Below are 21,097 nucleotides of genomic sequence, written 5' to 3'. Positions count from 1 at the left end.
ATATATAATCCAATATACACAGAAACTTAAATGGTGGTTAAATCAAACTCGCATGGTAATGTTGTCACATACCAAGGTGCACTAAGAATAGATTGACCTCATTGATAGGAAAACCAATATGCGTCATAAAGTTACTGCAGAAATAATCATATGATGTTCCCAAAGGCTCAAGCAACTTTGGATGTTGATCAAGAAATGAAGATATGCAAACAGTGGAGTGTGGTAAAGTCTCTACAAAATAACACAACTTAATTAATATCATCACAAAAAGGGATAACCCCTTTTCAAACAAATTATAATAACATTAAAAATCTAGTGGCATTAAATTAAATTGCAGTACATTGTTTAGGGTAATGTACTAGCATTTTAGAGTAAGTTGTGCTGCTTGTATTGCTTTCTTTAGCGAATATTGACCCTCTATCTTACCATCCATTATGGTTTCAACTTTCCTTTGGAAGAGAAACAAGGCTTGGTCCAATCAACATGTCAAGTACCCTCACGCCTGTCAGGCATTTCAAGATGAACAACACCAAACCCCCACACATCACTCTTCACATACAAGTGGCCTGTTCAAATATTTATACAGTTCACAGGCAAATGTACAAGCATTATACACTAGATTTTTATTTCTAGACTCCCTACCCGAACTTCATCTTCCATAGAGCATTGATTGTTTAAGTAGACTTTGTTATAATTTTTTGTTTTATTCAAAATTACAAAAGAAAGTTAGTACGCCCCTTATTTTTCACTACAGGAACAGTGAAGACGACACAAGTCCTTTCTTTTTTATTTTCTGTATAAATCTCTGAAACAACAAATCTAGTGATATTTTAGTAATTATAAGTTTAAGTCGGAGATAAAAAAGAAAGAATTCCGAAATTAATTCGGCATTGTTCATTATTTGCCATATATTGCTTCCATTTCCTTATTACATAGCATTGCATGTAAATAATCTCATCTCATATTACGCCTATCACTCATTAATACAGTAAAAAAAACATACAGTTAAAGCCGCTCCAATTGCCAAATGGCTGCAGATATTATTGACCTGTTGCGACATATTCTGAATTTTGGCCAACAAGAATACACTTAAAACTGTTTCTTTTTCTTTTCCAAATAAAAATAGTGTCTATGAAAGTTCAATACTGCCCAGATAAAGTGCCTTAGACCAATTTCAGGCCAGAGTGTAGTCGGAGCATACAAAGGACATGTAGTAGTCTGCCAAAGTAGAAAATTACTGAGGCGAGCTTCTCCAGAAGATCGGATCAAGATGTCTGGGTCAGGTGCAACTGCCATGTACATGTTCTTCTCAATATCCGCCAGTTTTATAAAAGGAAACTCATCTTGTATATCCTTTCTCTCTTCAGTCAATTCAACCAGCCCATTGTATAATGTCGTTTCAGCTTCAGTGTCGTTACCGATATGATTCTCGATATTATTCTCAAATAAACCATCATTCCTTGCAACACTTTCTACTTCGGTCCTATAAGATTTGATTGCATTTCGATATTCTTTACATGAATCTTGAGAAAGCAAATCAAAATCATTTCCTTTCAGGCCCTGATCAATTCTTGAAAACGCACCATTTGCAACTTTCTCTTCTTTTAACGCTTGAACTTCATTCAATTTTTCCTTGCAACATTCTTGAACAGCATGCACAATCTCGTGACGAGAAGTATACGCTACACAAATCAAAAGAACTCTCTGGTTGTTGTGGGCAGTAACTCTCGTTGCCTTTTCCACAGTAGCCCTGACAGGCTCTGTCAGTAGTTTCGTGTCTCCAATGAAATGTAATCTAACACCATACTCATTAATGAGACTTTCTTGTTCAAGCAACTCCTCTATCTTTATCCGCATCAGTTCCATCAAGGATTGAACTTCTGTAGACTTCCTTTTAAAGTTATCAATGCTGAATGCATAGACAGTTACATACTTCACTCCTAATTCATAGCAGTATCTAAGGAGGCACGTGAGAGCATTAAAAACAGAGTCAAAATTTTATTTTATATATATAAACATAAATGGCATAATTCAGGCATCAAATAAATTGGTTGCCTAAATGCAACTGCATATTAAAATAACTTCCCGAACAACAAATGACATCATATTTAATTGATGATTTAAGTATCACTACTCTAAAAGCGAATGGAACTATGAGTTGGGACTCCTATAAGTTGGTTGCAGCAACGAAGAAAGAGAAAAATCTAGGATTTAAAATATTCTTTAAAATGATCAAATTTTCCTATCAATAATATCAAAAACGAAAATATAATTTAAAAAGAATATACGTGGAAATAATCAATAATCACAAGTCAACGCGTAAATAAGTTTATGTTCCCACACCCATGAACCTAGTTAACTGGCACGTAAACTTGTTTTGTAGTAGACAATACATAAGCACCCTTTATATATATGTTTACATATTCAATGTTTAAATGCATTTGTACTGTGCATTCAACTTTTAAGATCGCTCTGGAAAATAGAACTTGGGCAAATATTTAGCACAATATTCAGGATTTAAAACCGAGGCCTTTGATTAAATAGGAACGATTCCGCATGTTAACTCACACATAATCACATTTAACATCTTAATCATTATGCTCTTTTTAGGTGATGAGAGGAGTGCAAGTTCCACAGAATCTAACAAGGCAGCAATTGATATAGGTGATTGTTGCTCCAACAGCATACATTTTGTTACTACCGAGTAGAATCGATCGACCGGATATGCTTAGTCGCTATTGAGTAGGTTAGACCGATCGTCCAAGGGCGATTGGAGTATGAATAAAATCGATCGGGTATGTAAGAGTTATGGAAGCTGATAATTCCCGGTCGGACGCCAGGGTTGCACTCGCGAACTCTTCAGCCGTTGGCTGGAGACAACCTTTTGAATGTCAATGAATGCATAATTAATGAGCATAATTAATGAGGTAACGACCGTTGTCGAGCAATTAAGGTGAGCATTGATCGTCATTATGAGGTAAATTAATAGATAATATTCTCTGAAACCATATAAATAACAATCGATTGAGAAGGTAAACTCTCTTATTTGACTAATTTTCACTAAACTTGCGAAGATAAATTCTGAATTGAGCGTCGGAGTGTTTTTTGCAGGTCACCCCACTTTGACATTGAGAGAGGAAGAGCCAGGAAGTTAGGCGAAAGCAAAAAGGACCGATCGGTGAAGGAGGAGTGTTCCCGAGCGATAGCAGCAAGAGTTTCCCTCGGTCCCTTTCAGTAGAAAGACATTTATTTCTGCCTTCAAAATCTGAGAAGGTTATGCTAAGCATGCTTGAACAACTTCATGCTGAGCCAATGAAAGTACACAGCAACAACAATTATAGGGAGAGTCAATGGCACCAAGATGCAGTAGTACCTGTTATATTTGTCAAAAACAAAAATCAGAAAAACAATTAGTTTCTCTTTCTTCCTCAGAGACACAATACTAGTTACGAAATAACGGAAATTGCTTATACCAAAAATGATAGCAACAACACAGAATCTATTCCACCGATATATTTAATTGTCGATGATTATCAAACAGGTGAAATTTATTTTTCTTATTTTAGTCCAAGAGTCCAAAAGAGGCTGAAAATTTGGTTGTGGTAGACAGACAGTGGCAAAAGGTAGAACTCCTAACCTAAGGAGTTAATGCATATGAACCATATACCCAAGTTTGGAGGATCCAAGCCCTTATGAAAGAAAGAAAGAATCACTTAGGAAGCTAGGACAAACATCATGATGGACCAAGAGTAAAATGGTACTTCATTAACTACATCATAAAACAACCTCTCTCCTCAAGTCCAACAATTTGTTGGTTCTTCTGATTTGATCATTTCCCTAACAATTTTTTTTTTCAAAGCAATCATCAGTGAGGCTATTATGCTACCAAATTCACTGCCTTGAGTATCCAAGCTGTTTGGTTTAGGCTGCAATAGTATATGAAATGTTTCATGAGACGGTATACATAAACTACCCCTAATCTTGACTCTTATGTGCAACTTTGGGGTGTTTTCGAACAACTTTCCATTAGCCATAGACACTTTTCTTATTCAAATATAGATCTAAAAGACAAACTCTTTTTGCCCCTCGGAGATGTATGAAACAAGCAGACTCAAACGTGGTACAACCCTCAAGCTTTCACTTACTGGCTACACAAAGTGATAAGAAAGTCAAGAGCACAACCTTGTCTAATTTCTTACCACATTCGAGTCATCACCAAACACAAATTTCAAACTAAACAAATCAGATTCATGTCATGAAAGGGACATACAGTAACCATTTACTGTGTATCATGAATGACATGTTCGTGAGACACACAATATAACACACTCACTATAATCAGCATATAAAACAAAACAGCAATTAATGTCAATATTTGGAGCAATCCAATAGTTAATTACCAGTCATTTTGCAATGCAGAAATGAGGGGAAAATGAGAAGGTGGCAAAAGCTTGGAAATCACAGCAACAAAGAAAAACCCAACAAAGAAAACAGAACCAATTGACAGAAACAAGCATCCCCACAATTTTCTCTCATCAAATGAAGCCAAACAACGCATTGCATCACTCAACCTTCACCACAATCAAACACCTCTGAAGAGATTTCTGAAAACAAAAATAAGAGAATAAAATATTTGAGCTTCGTTCTATGATTATAAATCGTAAACTATAAATGGGATTTCATTTATTAAAAAAAATCAATTCACCCAAGAAAACAGTCGTGCTTACTAAAATCGAGTGTTAACTCGTAAAAACTTAGACGACTATATATACGTTCCCAAAAACATTGCCCGAGTTGAATCGTAAGCAAACTCGATTTTTGGAGCGGGATTGGTGGGCTCGCCGAGAACTCGGTAAGCTCCGCCAAACTCGCGAGCTTGCAGTCGTGTTAGAGAGTTCAGAGGGGTATTTTTTTAAACAAACGACATTCATTGTCGTTTCGCATGCGAAAATAAACAAAACTCACCGCGATTAGGGTTCGTTCATGTCCTCTACTGCTCGCGGGGTAGGGTTCCTTCTTCTTGTCGTCTACTGCTTGCGGAAGACCGACGCAGCCGCCTCTACTCGAGGACGCTTTCAGGGCTCTCTTTCCCTATCCCGACGGAAGGCACCCTTTGTTCGCGAGGCGCTGTCGTTCTCTTTGTTCTCCACGCCGTCGTTGTTGCCGCAGTTTGTGACGTCGTTGTCGTCCGGTCATCGGAGTGGTAGCTGTTAAGTCTGCAACGGTTATTCTTATTTGTTTCTGTTTAGTTTCTCAACTCCTATTATTTAGGAAGAATAAGTCAATTAGTTCCTTGATTTTAGGGATCACATCTAGGCATGTAAATGTGGTTTATGTCAGTTTTATTTTACTGTAACGACTATATATAGTCGTATAAACTTTGCTAATAAATGAGAGTGAACATTTCCAGTTCTTCTTCTAAATCTTAGAGTCTCTCTGTTTAAGATTTCACATTTGGTATCAAGAGCTGTAAGGGGACTGATAATCCAAGGACCGAGAGCACCAAACAAGAGAGGCAGAGTGTTGAATATCTGTGATTACTTCAAAATGACAACTCCTGAACAATTCGTCCAACCTTCTATCCCAAGGTTTGATGGACATTATGATTTTTGGTCCATGACGATGGAAAATTTTCTTCGGAGCAAGGAGCTCTGGAGCTTGGTGGAGGATGGTATTCCAACACCTGTTCTTAGTACAGGACCCAACAGTGAGACCCAGCAGAAAATGCTTCAGGAGGCTAAACTTAAAGATTTGAGAGTGAAAAATTTTCTCTTTCAATCTATTGATCGCTCAATTTTGGAGACTATCCTTGACAAAAGCACATCCAAATCCATTTGGACATCTATGCGTCAGAAATATCAAGGCTCTACACGGGTGAAGCGTGCACAACTTCAAGCACTACGAAGAGAATTTGAATTACTCACCATGAAAGATGGGGAGAAAGTAGACAGCTTTTTTGGTCGCATTATGACTGTGGTGAGTAAAATGCGATCGAATGGCGAGGTAATGGAGTCCAGCACTGTGGTGAGTAAGATCTTGCGCTCACTCACCCCAAAATTCAGTTATGTAGTCTGTGCAATTGAAGAATCAAATGATACAAGCATTTTGTCTATTGATGAGCTGCATGGGAGTCTCCTTGTACATGAGCAGCGGATGCAAGGATCGCAGGAAGAGGAGCAGGTGTTAAAGGCAACACATGAGGAAGCTTCAAGTAGAAACAATCATGATGATCGCCCTCAAAGAGGAAGAGGCAGGGGTACATTCAGAGGTGGTCGTGGCAGAGGGAGAGGTCGACAATCATTCAATAGAGCCACTGTTGAATGCTTTAAGTGTCACAAATTGGGACACTTTCAATACGAGTGTCCAGATTGGGACAAGAAGGCAAATTATGTAGAAATAGATGATGAAGAGGAAGAGCTCTTATTAATGGCACATGAGGAGGACTCCCAAAATGTAGAAGACAAATGGTACTTTGATTCTGGCTGCAGCAACCACATGACAGGCAATAAATTGTGGTTTGTAAATTTGGAGGAAGAGTCCAGCAGAACTGTGAAGCTTGGGAATGATATGCACATGAAAGTAGTAGCTAAGGGGAGTATTCGAATGCAAATTAATGGCATTTCTCAGGTCTTGACTGATGTATACTACATTCCCGAGTTGAAAAACAACTTACTCAGCTTAGGACAATTGCAAGAAAAAGGTCTAACCATTTTGATTTCAGATGGCACATGCAAAGTGTTTCATGCCACAAGAGGATTGATTATGCAAACTAATATGAGTGGAAACAGGATGTTTTATGTGACAGCTTCCTTAGTGTCAAAACAACCAGTATGCTTGCAAACAAAAACAGTCTCAGAAAAAGAAGCTTTCCTGTGGCACTGCAGATTTGGACATCTTAATTATAAGGCATTGAATATGTTGGCCTGCAAAGGGATGGTGGTTGGACTGCCAACGTTGGAGTTTCAAGTAAATTCATGTTCTACATGTTTAATTGGGAAACAGTCCAGAAATTCGTTTCCTAGTCAAAGCACCTGGAGAGCATCTAGACAACTTCAGCTGATTCACTCAGACATTTGTGGTCCTATCCATCCAACTTCACATAGTGGTAAGCGCTATTTTTTGACCTTCATTGATGATTTTACTCGTAAGACTTGGGTGTATTTTTTACATGAAAAATCAGAAGCTTTTGATATGTTTAAAAAGTTTAAAGCTCGTGTTGAGTCGGAGTTAGGTACGCGTATATCTTGTCTCAGGACAGATAGAGGAGGTGAATTCCTGTCCAACACCTTTGACGAGTTTTGTCACTCACAAGGCATACGTCGACAACTGACCACCTCCTACACTCCCCAACAGAATGGTGTCGCTGAACGGAAAAATAGAACAATTATGAACGCTGTGCGAGCTGTATTGTCTGGAAAACAGGTTCCCAAAATGTTTTGGCCGGATGCTGTGAAGTGGTGTGTGCACATTCAGAATCGGAGCCCAACTGCAGCAGTAGAAAATACGACTCCAGAGGAGGCCTGGAGCGGTGTGAAGCCTGTGGTGGAATATTTTAAAATTTTTGGCTGCCTTGCACATGTGCATATACCAAATCAGAAGCGGACTAAATTGGATGACAAAAGCAGACCATGCATTTTCTTGGGAGTCAGTGATGAATCAAAGGCTTGGAAGTTATATGATCCAATTTCCAAATCCATTATTATCAGTAGAGATGTGGTGTTTGCGGAAGAAAAAGGTTGGAACTGGAGTACTTTAGAGACAACGACACAACAACTTGATCTTCACTATGAAGATGCCGATGGTAGGAATGAGGTAGAAGACAACACTGAGACTGGTGCAGAGGTTGAGATTGGTGCAGAGGTTGAGACTGGTGCAGAGGTTGAGATTGGTACAGAGAGTAGTATTTCATCTGCTCCAGGGAGGGGTGTCCGTACAAGGAGACGACCAAGATGGTTAGAAGACTATGAAACTGGTCTTCCCGAAGAAGATTGCTTCAATGCAATGATAGATAGTGATCCAGTTACCTTCACAGAGGCTGTGGTTAGTAAACATTGGAGAGAGGCTATGACAAGTGAAATGGAGGCAATAGAACAGAATCACACATGGGAACTCACTGTATTACCTCACGGAGTTACACCTATTGGAGTTAAATGGGTGTTTAAGACAAAACTGAACGCAAAGGGACAAGTGGAGAAATACAAAGCAAGGCTTGTCGCTAAAGGTTATGCACAGCGACATGGTATTGATTATACTGAAGTGTTTGCACCAGTGGCTCGGCTTGACACAGTTCGAGTAATTTTGGCTACAGCTGCTCAATATAGCTGGGAAGTGTTTCAATTGGATGTGAAGAGTGCTTTCCTACATGGGGAGCTTAAGGAAAATGTCTATGTTCTGCAACCAGAAGGTTTTGTGAAGAAAGGACAAGAGGAAAAAGTTTATCGGCTCAAGAAAGCATTATATGGTCTTAAACAGGCACCCCGGGCCTGGTACAATAAGATTGAAGCTTACTTCACCCAGGAACAATTTGAAAAATGCTCTAGTGAACACACATTGTTCACTAAGTCACAAGACAACAAAATCCTAATAGTTAGTCTCTATGTGGATGACTTAATATTCACTGGTAATGATAGATTCATGTGTGAGCAGTTTAAACATTCTATGATGCAGCAATTTGCTATGACTGATTTGGGTAGGATGAGCCATTTTCTTGGCATTGAAGTTCAGCAAAACTCCAATGGCATATTTATCTGCCAAAGGAGATATGCACGGGAGGTACTGTCAAGATTTGGAATGCTGGATAGCAACGCAGTAAAAAATCCAATGGTGCTAGGAACAAAACTGTCAATAGAAACAGAAGGAATGAAAGTTGACGAAACTCTATATAAGCAACTAGTTGGCAGCTTGATGTATTTAACTGTTACAAGGCCTGATTTGATGTATACAGTAAGTTTGATTAGCAGATTTATGACCAGTCCCACCTCAACACATTGGCTTGCTGCAAAAAGAATTTTAAGGTACGTGAAAGGCACAACAAATTTTGGGATTTGGTACAGAAAAGAGAGTGGTGATCCAAAATTACTAGCCTTCACGGACAGTGATTATGCGGGTGATTTAGCTGATCGACGGAGCACATCTGGTTTTATATTTATGATGGGTACAGGAGCGGTGTCTTGGGCTTCAAAAAAACAAACTGTGGTAGCATTGTCTACAACAGAGGCTGAATACATGGCAGCAGCCCTCTGTGCTTGCCAATGTATTTGGCTTAGAAGAATACTCAAGCAGATTGGAATTAAAGATGAATCTGGGATTAAAATTATGTGTGATAACAGTTCTGCTATACAACTATCCAAACATCCGGTATTTCATCGAAAGAGCAAACATATTGATGTGAGATTTCATTTTCTTCGGGATTTAGTTAATAATGGGGAAGTGCAACTCAGTTTTTGTAACTCTCAGGATCAACTTGCAGATATCATGACAAAACCACTAAAGCTGGAGCAGTTTGAGAAGTTGAGAAACTTGCTTGGTGTAACTAGTATAGATGCATTGGTTTAAGGGAGGGAATGTTAAGTCTGCAACGGTTATTCTTATTTGTTTCTGTTTAGTTTCTCAACTCCTATTATTTAGGAAGAATAAGTCAATTAGTTCCTTGATTTTAGGGATCACATCTAGGCATGTAAATGTGGTTTATGTCAGTTTTATTTTACTGTAACGACTATATATAGTCGTATAAACTTTGCTAATAAATGAGAGTGAACATTTCCAGTTCTTCTTCTAAATCTTAGAGTCTCTCTGTTTAAGATTTCACAGTAGCGTGCGGTGGTTCTCTTCTCAGGTCACCAAATCGCTGCCGTTCCTACCGGCACCGTGGTTCTCTTCTTCCTTTCGGAAGTTTGTGCTCTGCTGTTCGTGCTGGCTCTGCTGTAGGTTTGTTTATTGTTTTCTTCACTTCCGTTTTCCAGAAGCAATTAATTATAGGCTTAATTACCTACTTAGTCTCATGTTTGGAGGTAATTTGTTTTTTAATATCGGTTTTAAAAATGTAGGCATTTGATACCTATGTTTTGAAATTTGTATCTGTTATGTAGTAAGATATTTATTACATGAAATATCTTAGATATTATATTACATAAAATATCTTAAGATATTTATAAAGCCACTAACCACATTTGTAGGTAAGGTGGTTATTTTTATTCTTATTTTGCTTATAAATACAGTAACAGGGCAAAGGTCCAGGTACGTTCTCTTTATGCTCTAGAGACCCTAAACAGTATCATAATCACTCTCTTGAGAGCTGAGGCTCCATAATTCACATCTGACTTGAGCGTCGGAGTCGGCGAGAAGCTGTGAGCAGGGCTAGAGCAATTTTCTCAATCCGAGAATATCGTTCTTCAGCCCCTTGCAGTGTACGACTGATGAAGTATATCAGCTTGAGGGAGGGCGCTTCCTGTATCAAGGCCGCACTGACAGCATGGGGGGATGCTGCGATATACAGCTGCAAGTCGGACTCATCATCTGGTCGAGCCATAATAGGAGGGCTGGTGAGAATGCGTTTGACCGTGTTGAATGCTGTTTCACAATCATCGTACCAGTGTCGTGTGGTGTTCTTCTTCAAATTCTTCAGGATGGGCTTGATGTGCTCAGCCAGCTTCGGAATGAATCGGGACAGGGCTGTGAGTCGACCCACTAGACGTTGCACCTCCTTTAGAGTTTTTGGAGCAACCATGTCGAGTACAGCTCTGCACTTGTCGGGATTAGCTTCGATGCCTCGCCGTGTAAGCATGAAGCCCAAGAACTTACCCGCCGGGACACCGAAAGTACACTTGGAAGGATTAAGGCGCATGTTATACCGTCGGAGTTGGCCGAAAACTTCCTTTAAATCCTGCAGGTGTTGTTCCACAGAATTGCTGCGAATGACCATGTCGTCGACATATACGTCCATGCATCGTCCTATTTGATGATGGAAGACTTTATCCATGAGGCGTTGATAAGTGGCCCCGGCATTTTTCAAACCGAACGGCATGACCTCATAACAGTAATTAGCGCGTTCGGTAATGAAGGCTGTCTTGTTCTGATCAGGTTCATACATTGGGATTTGGTTGTATCCCGAATAGGCATCAAGAAAGCTGAGTATAACGTGACCCGAAGCTCCATCTACCAAACGATCGATACTAGGTAGGGGATATGAGTCTTTGGGACACGTTTTGTTGAGATCGGTGAAGTCGACGCACATTCTCCACTGGCCGTTCGACTTCTTGACCATGACGACATTCGACAACCACGTAGTGTAGGTCAACTCCCTGATGAACCGGGCGGTCATCAACTTTTCGACTTCGACTTGAATGGCCTTGCGCTTCTCCTCCCCGAATCGTCGTTTCTTCTGAGCGACAGGTCGTGCCTCGCGGAAGATGGACAATTTGTGAGCCATGACCCCAGGATGGATTCCAGGCATGTCGGCGGCCGTCCATGCGAACAAGTCTGCATTGTTCCGGAGTATACATCCTAGATCGTGCTCTTCACTCGGAGTGAGATTCCCACCTATGGTGGTGGTTTTGGATGTATCCGCCGTCAATGAAAGGAGCTTGACCTCGCCTTGCGGGTGAAGACGTTCGTCTATATTGGTCCGGGGGTCCAAATCGACTGCCGCCGTCTCAGCTCCTTTCGCCCTTCGAGTTGGTATGAAGGGGGTGACCTTTAGCCCGGCCACATAACATTGTCGGGCTGTTCGCTGATCCGCCCTCACGGTACAAATAGTACCACTCTCTGTCGGAAACTTCATGGCGAGGTGAGGGGTAGATACGATTGCTCCAAAAGCATTCAGACAAGGTCGTCCTAGCAAGGCGTTGTACGACGTATTTGCCTCGACTAAGAGGAATCGAACTCGGACTTCAGGTGCCTCTCGACTTGTTCCCAGCCGAGTTCGTAGGTCAAGGTATCCTCTGGTGTCTACTCTTTTCCCTGAGAAACCTACAATTTGCTCGTTAAAAGGGGCGATGAGGTCCTCGGATAGGTCCATCTTCTTGAAAGTGGACCAATATAAGATGTTGACCGAACTTCCCTGATCGACCAGTACCTTACTGACGTCGTATCGAGCTATTTCCGCAGTGATGACCATAGGGTCATCGTGATCAGGGTCGGGCGCGTGGAAATCTGCATTGGTGAAGGTAATATCGGGAATAGACCGAGTCTGTCGATCTACCATATTCACTGATTTTAGCTGTCTAAGATGTCGCTTCCTGGCGGAGGACGACACTCCCCCTCCGGCGAAACCACCCGATATGGTGTCAATTCGACCTCTAACCGAACGTTCTCTCTCTGTCCGTCGAGGCGGACTGCGCGATCGCCTGCGGCGTCGGTCATCCCTGGGAGGTGAACGCTCAGGGCTCCGTCTGGATGGATCCTTTCGGTGAGGAGTTGTGGCTCTGGTAGAAATTCTGTCCTTAACGTAGTTCTGGAGGTAGCCTGCTCGGATGAGTCGTTCCAGCTCGTCTTTCACCAAGTTACACTCTTTTGTGTCATGCCCACGATTCATGTGGAGACGGCAGGCCTTACTGCTGTCCGCGTTTTTGGGAGTAGCTCGTCGTCGCACAGTTAGTAGTTCTGCGTGTAAAGCCTCCTATAGCACCTTTGCCCTGGGTGCGTTGAGGGTTGCATAACGATCGTACTTAGGTGTCCACCCTGATTCTTTTCGGGGCGGTCGATCTGGTTTGTAGTCGTTGGTCGATCGTTTTGCGGTTTTCTTGACATCGTGACTGGTGGTATCTTGTTGCTGTTTCTTCCGACAGTTTCGGAGATCCTCGATGCGGATGAATTTTGCAATTGTGGATTGTAACTCTTCCATAGATGCTGGAGGGTCAGCATATAATTGTTCTGCAAAATATCCTGGCCTTAAGCATGAAGGTAGATTGTTGATGATGAAAGTGTGATTGATATCTTTCACACGCCGGGCCGTCTCGTTGTATCGTTGCATGAACGCTTTCAGTGTTTCATCCTTCTCCTGCTTGGTATTTACCAACTCAGCAGCCGTCATCTCCGGTTTCCTGTTGGTTGCGTACTGTTTTCTGAACAACGTCTCGATTGTCGCAAAACAGTCTACAGAATTCCGTGGAAGAGTGTGGAACCACTCCAAGGCCTCATCCTTGAGGGATAAGGAAAAAGCTTTGCAGATGACAGGGTCATTGTCTGTGTAGAACGCCATGGCGTCTACAAAGTTGCGTAGGTGATTGTCAGGATCGGCGGAGCCATCATAACGTTCTAACGTAGGGGGAGGTTTATCTGGCATGTGCGCTTGCATGATGGCCTCCGTGAAAGGGAGTAAGTTGGTGAGGCACATCGAAGTAGGCCCTTTCCTCCCCCCATCGAAGTGGTCTGATGGTTTTCCATGGTGACTCGATCCATTATTATCCTGCCGATTAGAGGCAGATTGTTCTGGCGGTGGGCGTTGCGCCCTCAGTGCCGCCAGCTCCTCCGCCTGCTTGCGCTGAAGTTCCTGCTGCTCCCGTATAGTTTGTGCTTGTGCTTCGATCTGGGTTTGCAGTTGCTGGATCAAAGCGCGAGTGTTGACATCTTCCATAGCTCCGGTGGTCGTCGCTGGGATGTTAAGTCTCGGCCCCACGGTGGGCGCCAAAATGTTTCAGTAGAGATGTGGAGACCGAAATACAAACCAAATAAAATCGGACTGCCTCTTCTTGTGAACTCTGTGATGATGTTTCCTCTCTCTTTCTACGCTCTGTTCTTTGGGTAAAGGTGGGCTGGGTACCTGCAAAGGCACTCCGACGCTCAAGTCAGTGAGGGTGATTAGATCAAGAAATCTTTTCTTAATTCTCCTTAGGGAAAAACGTACCTTTTTTCTGGTATGCTGTGTGTATTTAAAGTAGTAAAATAAACCGTTACCTGATAATCCGGTTACCTGATAATCCGGTCAGTTACTGAAGTTGACTGTGTAGAAGTTATAACTGCTAGATCGTGTGCTGATACTGAGTCACCTATTTCCGTGATTCGCGGCGTTAGTTAGCTAATTATATGTAACTGTTTATCTGTAACCGATAGACCACGATGTCGTGTTCTATATGTCGGTCATCTCGCATGTCGACATAAGTGGGCGACTTGTCGTACGGATCTCATTCGATTGTCGATCATCAAGTGGTCGACAACGCCATGTGGTCGTGCGTCGTGCCTTTATTGCTCCTGGCTGTCTGGGACGCTTGCTGGGATGTTTGCTCTTCTCCAATTGTTGTTGTTCATACTCGCCAAAGGAGGGGGAGGTACCTGCAAAGATACTCCGACGCTCAAGTCAGATGTGAATTATGGAGCCTCAGCTCTCAAGAGAGTGATTATGATACTGTTTAGGGTCTCTAGAGCATAAAGAGAACGTACCTGGACCTTTGCCCTGTTACTGTATTTATAAGCAAAATAAGAATAAAAATAACCACCTTACCTACAAATGTGGTTAGTGGCTTTATAAATATCTTAAGATATTTTATGTAATATAATATCTAAGATATTTCATGTAATAAATATCTTACTACATAACATGCCCCCCAAGTCTGAGTTAACGGTTCCGTTTCACGGACGTGGTAACTATAGGACTTATGAGTTTGAGGGGGGAGGCTGTATTTGCTGTGGCCTGAACGTTTCAAGCCAAGGATGACCGCGCGATTGAGATTGAAGGACCGAAAAGATGTGAGGACCTGGATGGTCGAGCGGTAGGGGCTGTATAGCCGAAGGTCATAGGAGCCGAATGCTTGAGGTCACGGAGGTAGAGGTCGAGTGGCATGTGAGGCCGAATGACTGAAGCCAAGCGGACGAACGTCATTGAGGCCGAATGGACAACATTAATGGTGTCGAACAGCTGACTGCCTTGAACGCTCGTACAAAGGTTGTCGAGTGGTTTGAAAGCAAAAGGAGATCGAACGGTCGACTGCTTGAACGCTCGTACAGAGATTGTCGAGCGGTTGAAACCAAAAGGAGGCCGAACGGTCGACTGCTTGAACGCTCGTTCACAGAGATTGTCGAGCGGTTTGAAAGCAAAAGGAGATTGAACGGTCGACTGCATGAACGCTCGTACAGAGATTGTCGAGCGGTTGAAACCAAAAGGAGGCCGAACGGTCGACTGCTTGAACGCTCGTACACAGAGATTGTCGAGTGGTTGAAACCAAAAGGAGGCCGAACGGTCGACTGCTTGAACGCTCGTACACAGAGATTGTCGAGCGGTTGAAGCCAAAAGGAGGCCGAACGGTCGACTGCTTGAACGCTCGTACACAAAGATTGTCGAGCGGTTTGAAACCAAAGGGCGAACACCTTTGAGGCCGAACGGCCGATTGCTTTGAACGCTCGTACACATGGATGGTCGAGTAACGGTATACTGGGTGTTCAAGGGAGAACAGTTACCCGTGGGAGGGTATCCCGAATGTACTGGGTGTTCTTGGGCGAACAGTTACCCTTGGGAGTGTATCCCGAATGTACTGGGTGTTCTTGGGCGAACAGTGACCCATGGGAGTGTATCCCGAATGTACTGGGTGTTCTTGGGCGAACAGTTACCCTTGGGAGTGTATCCCGAATGTACTGGGTGTTCTTGGGCGAACAGTTACCCTTAGGAGTGTATCCCGAATGTACTGGGTGTTCTTGGGCGAACAGTGACCCATGGGAGTGTATCGCGTAGAACGCTCGGTTTTCTGTTGGCCCTCTACTGTGACCTGTATAAGATATACAATATATAAAAATATAGAGCGTTTTAAACCTGGCGGTCGAACGTCAATAGGATCGCATGATAGATGGTCGAGCCGTAGAGGCCGAGTGGTCGAACGTAAGGGAGGATGATTGTTGGACGCTTTAGGCCGAGCGTTCGTGAAAACGAGTGCTGGAAAATCTTGAGGCTCAAATCGCCGAACGACTGAGGCGAACGGGTAGAGGCTAGGTGGCCGAATCGTTATTGAGACCTACAGCGGGACAACCGAGGCAAGCGGTCGAACGTTCTTGAGTCCGACTTGCTGATCATCAGTGGGGTCGAATGGCCCAAGGCTTGAGTGCTCGTGTAGATGTATGGTTGAACAGTAGAGGCCGAATGTGAGGCCGAGTGGTTGAAACCGAAGGGATGCCGAACGGCAGATTGTTTGAACGCTCGAATTCATTGATCGTCAAGCGTTCGAATCCAAAGGGCGAGGTCGAACGGTCACTTGATTGAACGCTCGTACAAATTGATTGTCGAGCGCTCGAATCCATTGGGCGAGGCCGAACACTATGAACGTTCGTACACAGCGATTGTCGAGCGGTTGAAACCAAAAGGAGGCCGAACGGTCGACTGCTTGAACGTTCATGTGGCATGTGAGGTCGAGTGCTCGAGCGTCCTCGTAGCCGAAAGGCCGAACGTACGCGAGGCTGAGTGCGGGACGTTTGAGGACGAACGTTGGGGAGATCGAGTGACCGAACGTACGGAGGCCGAACAAGAGTATGGCCGAACGATTGAGTGGTGGCTCGTGCATGGCCGAATGATCAGTGAGTGAGTATTGGGCCCTTGAGGTCGAACGTCGATGATGAGCGAAGCGACGAACGCTCTAAGCCGAACGTCCGTGAGGTCTAATGGCCGAACGATTGAGGCCTAGAGAATGAACGTTATTGACGCCGGATGGCTGATCATCAGCTGGGTCGAACGACCGTGGCGCTGGATGCTAGGACGCTCGTACACAGGCATTGTCGAGCGTTCGAATCTGAAGGGTGAGACCGAACGTGAGTCCGAGCGGTTGAAACCGAAGGGAGGACGGACGACTGACTGTGTGAACGTTCGTTGACATTGATGGTTGAGCGTTGAGGCCGAACGACTGACTGTGTGAACGTTCGTTGATATGGAATGTCAAGCGATGTTTGAACGTTCGTCACATGGCTTGTTGAGCGGCGAAACCAAATGGGTTGTCGAGCGATTGTTTGGACGCTCGACACATAGGTTGAACGTGTGGACTGTTTGAACGCTCGTCGCATGGTTTGTCGAGCGTTCGAATCCAAATGGCGAGGGCGAACGGCCTATTGTTTGAGCGCTCGTCTATATTGATTGTCGAGCGTCCAAATCCAAATGGCGAGGCCGAACGGTCGACAGTTAGGACGCTCGTACACACTGATAGTCGACCTGGAGAGTGTCGAACGGTGATGAAGAAGGTTTTGTCGATCGGTCACGGTCGACATTCGGTCTTGTCGGTCGACCAAGGTGGACGACCTTGATGGCGGCTCGTTCTTGGTGGTCGACCTGGACATGGTCGAACAGTGATTAGGAAGGTTTTGTCGATCGGTCACGATCGACACTCGATCTTGCTGTTGACCAAGGTGGACGACCTTGGAGGGACGTTGTGTCCATGTGTCGGACTTATCAAGGTGGACGACCTTGGAGAGTGGCGCGTCTTTGATGGTCGACCTTTAAATGGTCGAGCGGCAAGGAGATGGTCGACCTGGAAATGGTCACTCGGTCTAGCTGTCGTTCCTCTAAATGAGCGTACGATCGGTTAAGGACGAACGTATGTTGTCGACCATCAGTGGTCGACTGAGTGGACGATCGATCGAGGTGTTGTCGTGTCAGTGGTCGACAAAGTGGGCGATCGGTCGAGGACGACCGTCTGCTGTCTATCACCAATGGTTGACCAAGTGGGCGATCTTGGAGGATCGTTGAGTCTATGTGCCGGACGGATCGGATGGTTCAGTATCTGATCCTTAAAAATAGAGTTCAAGCCAAGTTAGTTGGATGATATGGAGGCATAACCGAGCGAGGCTTGGATGGCGCGAGTGTTGCGGAAGACGTGGAGAATGGGTCCGACAATGCGGCGGACATGGAGGCGCCGAAAGGACTTGTCTCTGAGTTTGGGAATTTAGGGTTTTCGGTTTTCAGTCTCGATTCTGATCTTGGGGGTTTCGATTCGCAATTTTGAATGCGTGAAGATGGCGAGGACAGCGACGCAATGATTTGAAAAAGCGGCGGCGCCATTGAGCTTTGGGCTTAGTGTTCCTGCTGTTCTCCAATTTTGGGGATTGGGGTTTGTGGAAATTTGGGAAATTAGGGATTTCTGGTGTACCTCTGTATCCTTAAATTCTAAGGAGGCAGGAACTGAAGTTTGGTGGATGATGTGCTGCGAAGATGTGCGATGGAGAGCTCGCATCTGAGGGTTCCATGGCTGCACGATTTGGGGTTTTGTAGCATTGAGAAAATGGTTGTCCCTAATCACGATTTGGGTGCAGATTGCCATGAAGAAGGCACGATTTCACGACGGCGGTGTTCGAAGATTGAACTAGGATGTGTGAATCGAGTTTTCAGAGGTTGGGTTTGAGCTTTGTGTCTGGGATTATTGCGTTTCAGTGGTTCAGGTGGAGATGGATGGTGGATTTGTGGTTTCGATTTAGGTTGTTGTTGTGATCTCCATGGTGATACGAACTGAATTTCGTGATTCTGGAAGGAAAATGCGAGTTTGATAATGGCTTCCTAGTTTCTGGGTTTTTGCAGTTTTGGTTTTGTGGCTTTGATCTTCGCAGTGGCGATGATGAAGGCGGCAGCCCTTTTCGACGAGGATTTCCCGTGTTCACCGACAAAGGAGACGGTGAAACTAGATATTGTTCCGAAGCGTCACGGTCCCTGCAGCAATCTTTAATTCGTTCGTGAGTAATTGGATCGTGACATTGTTGTTTCCTCCAAATGGAAGGAAAGACTGGGGTGATGACGTCGAGATTCAAAGAGGCAGCGGAATAAGTTTTCTCTCATTTGTCCACCATCGTGGAGGGAGGTGAATGATGAATTTAAGCATGCTTTTGCACTAGATCTGACCCACAAAGGGGTGTGATTTTAAGGGGGGCGATTTCGCTGATGTACTCGCCGGCGCGACTTCGCAGAGGTGCTCCCGGTGGCGTCAATGGCTCGCGGAGGAGATTCCTGGCAGTGATGCGGCAGCTTCATCTTGTTGGAGTAACCTTATCGGAGAAGTGATTTGTCGAGGCCGAGGCTCCTGTCGTGGCTTCTTTGGGATTGCACTCGGCCCCACGGTGGGCGCCAAAATGTTTCGGTGTACATTTGTCCGGTGTGTCTTTATTGCTCCTGGCTGTCTGGGACGCTTGCTGGGATGTTTGCTCTTCTCCAATTGTTGTTGTTCATACTCGCCAAAGGAGGGGGAGGTACCTGCAAAGATACTCCGACGCTCAAGTCAGATGTGAATTATGGAGCCTCAGCTCTCAAGAGAGTGATTATGATACTGTTTAGGGTCTCTAGAGCATAAAGAGAACGTACCTGGACCTTTGCCCTGTTACTGTATTTATAAGCAAAATAAGAATAAAAATAACCACCTTACCTACAAATGTGGTTAGTGGCTTTATAAATATCTTAAGATATTTTATGTAATATAATATCTAAGATATTTCATGTAATAAATATCTTACTACATAACAGTATCAATTGAATCCTACCCACTTAACGTCGTTATAATTGATAACGTTTTTCTGACTGTGTATGTGATTTGTGCAATCAATTGCGTCGTGGCAATGACGTGGCAGGCTGAATTGGGAATTTGAAATGGGGTTACATTTTTTTAAATTGGGGATACCTTTCCGCACGGCCAAATCACCGTTATTGGTTCCTCCAAGTTCAACTCATTTGCATCAACATTTCATCTTCTCCTCTGAACGGGAGACTCCTGAGACACCTACCTACGCCACCCACGTCCCAGCCGCCGCGAGAGGATCCTCTACCTCATCCGAAGTTTTGCCGGCAACGCTAAGCACCACCAGGACCACTGCCGGCGATGCCGTTCACGCCCGTCGGAGCAGTTCTGGCCGCCGCCTCCTCCAAGCAGACCGCCGCAAGTTGCTTCTGGTCTCTCTCCTTCTCTTTTCACCGTCGACCCAGCCACCCGTGCCACCACCTCTTGCGTCGCCGGCAAACCCCAAATACCACCGGATCCGTTCCCAATCGCGACGCCGTCAGCCTTGGAAGCCGCCGCCGATTGACTCTCCCCTTCTCCTTTATCTATTTTCTGTTTTTGTGTTTGGGTAGTTAGGAATGGTGGGTTTCTGTTGTGTGCGCGTGTTTCCTGTTCAAAGATTCAACTCCTTTGGTGGTGATTAGAGATGAAAGGAAGCTTGATGGCTTAGTCCCAGTATCTGGTTTGGTTTTCTGGAATTCTGGGTGGTTGGCGGAGGGATAATGATTGTTGCTGGAGGGAAGTTTGGTTAATGGGTAAAGTTGAACTGGATGCTGGTTGATGATTGTGATGTTGGCTGTGAGACGGTGGAAGGGAAATCACGGGTGTTGGAGGTGATTGAAGAAGATGAAGACGTTAGGCGCAGGCTGTGAGTTGTTGGAGACGAACGCTCGTGAGGAAGACGAACGCTCGTGAGGAAGACGAACGCTCATGAGGAAGACTGGATGAGAATTGGCCGTGCGGTAGGTTGGAGGTTCAGTCTTGGAGGAAGCCTGCCACGTCAAGTCACTTAAGCCACCTCATTGCCACGATTGCACAAATCACATACACAGTCAGAAAAACGTTATCAATTATAACGGCGTTAAGTGGGTAGGATTCAATTGATACAAATTTCAAAACATAGGTATCAAATGCCTACATTTTTAAAACCGGGTACTAAACAGCAAATTACCTCCGAACATGGGGACTAAGTAGGTAATTAAGCCTTAATTATAAAAGTATTTAATAGGAAAGCTAACTAATTATATTTTAAAATTTCTTTAATTTTGTTTACATTTTTATAATGTAATTAAATTTTACTTAACATTCTTAAATTAAAGGATTAGAAAAAAAAATTTAAAACTTAATTTTATTTTTTTCGAAATTTTTATAATGATACAAATTAAATTACAATTTATTTTATGATAGTATATAAAATTTTAAAATATATCTATGTATAATATTTTAATGATTTTGACATATAATTAAAATTATTACACAAAAAGTTATTAATGGCACGCTCGTATATTCATTTTAATAATTTGATATATTTTTCTTATTAAACATTTATAAACGGACATATTTATTTATTGTTTTGAATCGAATGATAAAACTATTCTATCACAATTTAAAAAACTTGACTTTCCATTTTAATTCATATAAATGGTTGATTTATT

The 21,097-nt window shown here is 43.5% G+C and overlaps 1 pseudogene; it reads right to left on the bottom strand.

Moving 5' to 3' along the window:
- Positions 1-1,074: 1,074 nt before the first annotated feature.
- On the bottom strand, positions 1,075-1,995 carry LOC124821433 (dehydrodolichyl diphosphate synthase CPT3 pseudogene; annotated as a pseudogene).
- Positions 1,996-21,097: the final 19,102 nt, after the last annotated feature.

This window comes from Vigna umbellata, chromosome 1 (assembly GCF_029865625.1).
Source record: "Vigna umbellata cultivar VRB3 chromosome 1, Vumbellata_1.0, whole genome shotgun sequence".
NCBI classification, from domain to species: domain Eukaryota; kingdom Viridiplantae; phylum Streptophyta; class Magnoliopsida; order Fabales; family Fabaceae; genus Vigna; species Vigna umbellata.
Note: the sequence above shows the minus strand (reverse complement) of the source record. Positions and strands in the feature narration are given on the sequence as shown.